Source organism: Artemia franciscana, chromosome 19 (assembly GCF_032884065.1).
Source record: "Artemia franciscana chromosome 19, ASM3288406v1, whole genome shotgun sequence".
Lineage (NCBI taxonomy): Eukaryota > Metazoa > Arthropoda > Branchiopoda > Anostraca > Artemiidae > Artemia > Artemia franciscana.
Genome location: NC_088881.1, coordinates 32,150,485 through 32,156,484, shown reverse-complemented (window position 1 = coordinate 32,156,484; position 6,000 = coordinate 32,150,485).

Sequence of the window (6,000 nt, the reverse complement as noted above, 5' to 3'; positions counted from 1 at the left end):
AATTTGTAGTGGATAACACAGCAGACTCAGACTGATCTGAAGTGTTGCCATTACTTCTAATTCCTATTAAACTTGAGTTAAAAGTGCCAAACTTGTTTCTATGCAGTTCTATTCACTTGTTTCCCTAATTTCTGATGACGTTAAATCAAATAATTAGCTTTAAATTCCAAATACGTAATTGTTTAATGTTTGGAGTTAAACATTGACATCGTTTTTCACTAAATCGGGAAACGTCTATATTTTTTACACAAATACTGCCAATATTCATTTATTCTTTCACAAATACTGCGTATATTGAAAGATGCGATAATGCTTGATTACTAGAAAAAGAAATTTGATCAAACAGTTCGTGGTAACGAACTGTAGTTAGGAGCGACCCGGCTCAATAGTAACAGAAACTCTAAAAGACGGAATTTTGATACCAATAGTTACACCAAAAGAATCGCATTTTAATGCTTATTTTAAATATATGAGTTTCATCAAGTTTAGTCTTACCCTTCAAAAGTAACGAGCCTGAGAAAATTTGCCTTATTTTAGAAAATAGAGGGAAACACCTCCTAAAAGTCATACAATCTCAACAAAAATCACACCATCAGATTCTGCATATCAGAGAACCCTAATTTTGAAGTTTCAAGCTCATATCTACAAAAATGTGGAATTTCGCTTTTTTTTGCCAGAAGACAGATTACGGATGTGTGTTTATTTTAATTTTTTTTTTCCTTGGGGTGATCGTATCGACTCATTGGTCCTAAATGTCGCAAGAGGGCTCATTCTAACAGAAATTAAAAGTTGTAGTGCCCTTTTAAGTGACAAAAAATTGGAGGGCACCTAGGCCCCCTTCCACGCTATTTTTTTCCCAAAGTCACCGGATCAAAATTCTGAGATAGCCATTTTATTCACCATAGTCGAAAAATCTAATAACTGTGTCTTTGGGGACGACTTACTCCCCCGCAGTCCCCGTGGGAGGGGCTGCGAGTAACAAACTTTGACCAGTGTTTACATATAGTAACGGTTATTGGGAAGTGTATAGATGTTTAGGGGGATATTTTGGTTAGGGGGGAATAGTTAGGGAGGAGGGGCTACGTGGGAGATCATTTCATGGAGGATTTTGTTATGGGGGAAGATAATTTCAATGAAGGGGGCACTGGATTTTCTAGCATTTAAAAAAAAAAGAAAAAACAATGAAAAAATTAATATGAAAAGTTTATTTTCAAACTGAAAGTAAGGAGCAGCATTATAACTTAAAACGCACAAAAATTATTATGCATATGAGGGGTTCACCTCCTCGTAATACCTTGCCATTTACGCTAAAGTATGTTTAGTAATTTCAGCTATTTATTCTACGGCCTTTGTAATTCAGGGTCTTTCTTAAGGAATTGGGACAAAATTTAAGCTTTGAGTGTAAAAAGCGAGGTATTGACGAGGGGGTGAGCCCCTCATATACACAATAAAAACATACGAGTATAGAAGTTTGCTATGTAAGTTAATTCCTAAGTAACGAATATTTTATACTAATGAGAATGTTCGTAAAAAATTAAAAATTCTAGTTGCCTTTTTAAGTAAACAAAAAATTAGACGGCAACTAGGTCTCCTCCCGCGCTCCTTTTTTTCTCAAAATCTTCCGATTAGAACTACGATATAGCCATTTAGCCAAAAAAATTAGTATGCAAATTTTGTTTTAATTATTTATGTGTGGAGAGCCAAAATCAAAATATGTATTAATTCAAAAACGTTGAGAAATTAAATAAAAAAACAAGTTTTTTTTAACTGAAAGTAATGAGCGACATTAGAACTTGAAACGAACAGAAATTACTCCGACTATTAAAGGGGCTTTTCCTCTTCAACGTCCCACTCTTTACGCTAAAGTTTGACTCTTTCTCTTAACTCTACTTTTTAAAACAGTAAAAAAAAACTTTAGCGTAAAGAGCGAGGCGTTGAGGTGAAAAAGTTCCTTTCATGTTCGGAGTAATTTCTGTTCGTTTTAAGTTTTAATGACGCTCCTTACTTTCACTTAAAAAAACTTGCTTTTTTTTATTTAATACTAGAAAAGAATGAATTCGAAAATGAACTATACAGAATTTATACGAGATTATTTATTTGCTGAAAAAAAAGAAACAGCGAATGAATGTGGATTTACAGTTTAATATACATGTACATATATTTATTCTTTAAAGTCATAATAATTTTGATGTATTTAAATACAAATAGTTAAAACATTTATAATGTATTTTTTTTCTTAAAGTTCAAACTATGTTCTGGTGTTGAGAGGGTATGGAGAACATTTGCCCTGTTTATTTTAATTATGGCTCATTTTGAGATTGACTTGGTTATTTATTGTAATTTTCGCTTTGGGCTTCAATTTCGGCTTTTGGGCTTACAGCTGGTAATTTTTAGTAATTTTACGCTTGGAAGAATATTTGACTTTATTTCAACTCATTTTATGTTTAATGGAGCTCTACTTTGGTTGAAAAATTTATTTCACGGAAATTTTTTTTTAAATTATTTTCTTTTCTTTGTCATGGAAAAAAAGTAATATTTTATACTTTTTCGGTTTTCTAGAGACAAAAATGCATAAATAAATCAATGAAACAATGAAAGTAATTTCAAAGCCCAGAGACGTTCAGCCTTTTTAGAGCCTTAAGAGGGGAATCACTTATTTTCTCTTGTAGGTGCAGGTATTAAGAAAAGTGAGTATAATCTCTTATAGCTAGGAGTGTTTATATTTTTGGACGCGGGTTCGAATCCCAGTATACCCAATTGTTCAGTTAGGGACGGGGGTCAGTGGTGTGACTCTGTAACCTTAGTCAGAGTCAACCCAGCTCTAAATGGGTACCTGGAGAAATCTGGGGAAGGTAAACAGGAAGGGTGTGCGAAAGCACAGGATGGTTGGCCCCCAACCCCCAATTGCACTTCCTGGCTGAAGGACCAAGAAACGGAGATCAGCACCGCCGGTAGGGATTGTTAAGTCTAATGCCGTATCCTTTACCTTTTAATGTTTATATTTACTCTTTATCCGCTTTTGTCTGGTTATGTATATTGTTTGATTATAGGAGGCCCAAAATTAAAATACTTCACTCTCAGGTTTGAACATGAATTCCTCGTCTTCGAAGTTCTTCTTCGCCTGTTTTTGTATAAAAACTGATCGCTTCCACTGAAAAAGATTATTTATTTTCAGATCCAAAACATAAAAAGAATTCTTTTTTATTTTACTGTTTCCTGTTTTTCCATGGGTCTTAGCAACTGCGGCAGGACTGAGGAGTTCAGTTAGTTTTTAAAAGTTTGAACGCTGATTTCTTTTTTTTTTACTTTAAATTCTCATTTTATCTATTAAATCCTCAACAGTGCGTGGGCAGTTCGAGTGCAAAGCAAATTAAAGATATTCCCCAAGAATAAAGTCAATGGGGATCCTATCGCCTTAATACCGGCCTGAATTACGCTTATTTGACTCTGCATCCACTCCTGATATTCAAGATTCTGAATCAACAAATGTTGCTCACATACTTACCTTGCCCTGCTTAACACAATGATACCCCTGTCTTAAAAGAAAAATCTTCTATTGACTCCTTACTCTTTAGGTATATCAATCTCTGCGAAAAATTTGGCTCAATCCCATCTTCTAGGGCTGTAATGAGAGAAAAATTGAGATTGGTAGGACATTTTCGGTGAATGAAGGAAGATTACCAACGATTGTCATTTCTGATTAGTCACTAAGGGACAAAGAAAATCAGGTCGTTCATGAATAGAGTTAATAGAGGTTGCAAAGATGAATTGAATGGGAATTTAAATTTCTTACATGAGTGTAAATAGGTAGGCTCTTAGTAGATTGGGATGGAGGAGAAGTGTGAGTAACTTTGTTAGCCGAGGGACCCTTGGTGCTGCAGTGAGTTCTTGTTAGTAGTGACTTGCTGCAAGCCGTCATTATGGCATATGAAAAATAATTATTATTCTAAGTAAGAGGATTAATTGAAGCTGATGAAACGTTTAAAGGGAAACTGAGCACCGACAAACGACCAGGTTGATGTAAAAATATAAATAAAATAGGATTCTTTGCAGTAATGACTGGTGAGTAAATAAAGATCTTTGTCAATAAAGAAAGCATAAGAACCTAATTACTGATAACATTAAATCAAATAATCAGTTAATATTAGTCAATGTTCGAAGTTAAACATTGACATCGGGTTTTGATTAAATCGCGAAATGTTTATATTTCTATCGCAAATACTGCGTCTACTGATATAGTATTTCGCAATAGTCTACTACGTATATTTAAAAATCCGGTAGTACTTAATTACTAGGAAAATATATTTCCTTACTTAGAAGAATGAATTTCAAAAACAACTGTACAGAATCTATATAAAATTTTTATTGCGTCGAAAAAAAAACAAATAAATGTGGATTGCTAGTTTAAAATACATATACTAGTATTTATTCCTTAAAGTCACAATTATTTTTGATTTATTAAGGGTAAAAGAACTAAAGCATTTAAATATATTGGTTTTCAGAAAAGTCCGCATTATCTTCTGGTCTTGAGAAGACATGAGGGTTGTCAGTCCTACTCATATTAATTTCCGCTTCTTTGGACTTTGACGCGGTTATTTATTAACCGAGTAAATTTTGGGTTTCTATTATTTATTGATAGTGATCTTGGGTAGTTTTGCACTTGGAAGACTATTTGCCTTTTTTTTTTTTTTTTTTGCTTAATGGAGCTCTTTAATTTTCTTTCACCTACAAACTTACACTTAAAGTTGCCGCTGGTGGTCCTGCGTAGAGAGAAATGTGACTCTTCACCTCCATTCCTAACGGCCCCGAGCAGGCGTAACTGCTTCTTGGAGATCAGTACCGATCATGGAGATATACTGGATAAGGCTGTCCCTCCATCTGAATTGGGTTCTTCCATGGGGTTGCTTCCAGCCTTGTTCAGGAGAGTAATAATTGAAAAGTGTGCTGGAGGGGCTTCTGCTGACATGCGAATTAAGTGACCGAACCCCCGAAGGGTTCTTACAGCGAGCTGACAAGAGTTGGGGGTCTGATCTGTTAGTGTCAGCAGTTGGGTATTTGAGACGGAATAGTACCACTTGATCCGTCTTAAGAAGTTTGTTTGGGTTGCATATATGGCATCACGAACAGAAGCAGCAGCCAGCCAGGCTTTCCGCACCGTAGAGAAGGACTTGCGTTACGGTCGTGTTGTAGATAAGCATTTTGGTTTTTTGGCTGATGTTGGGCTTTGACCACACGGAACGGCATAATCGAACCAAAATAGACGCGTCTTTAGCGATGTGCAACTGAACTTCCATTTCAATAGAGCCATTATCTGAGACAGCAGATCCAAGGTAGGCAAAAGACTTGAAAACTTCAACATTGTACCCTAATACGTTGACCGCTGGTAAGTGGGCAGAATTACCTGCCGGGTCGATGATAACTATTTTGTTTTCCACCTTTTGCTAGTATGAAGTCCCACTTTCAGGGCTTCTTCCGACAGTGAATTGAGGGCTGCCTCGGGTTCAACTGTAGAAGTATATATCAGGGTAACATCATCTGCGAAGTCGCAATCGGCTAGGAATTTATCGCCATATCTCAGTCTGAATTGGAGCCGATCCGTCGTTCAATTCTTGTTGAAAAGATTTAATTTTCGTTGAAAAAAACTTTTTTGGATGGAAAAAGGCTTTTAAATTAATTTTTTCCTTTATTGACATAGTCTTTTTCAAGGAAAAAGAAAATAATATTATAGATCTTTTTGGTTTTCCATTGACCGGAAACAAATTTACATAAATAAAATAATGAAACGTATATAAGTGATTATAAGGCCAATACGTCCATATGTATGCAATTTTTAAATGTCTTAGTAGCCTTTTTAGGGTGTTAAGAGGGAAATCCCTCTTAAGATATATTGTATTATATTCTGTGTTATAATATACTTTCAATATAATATTATATTCTATATGTAATGTTATATTCTCTTAAGGGTGCAGACATGAAAAAAACAAGAAAAATCTAGTTTGC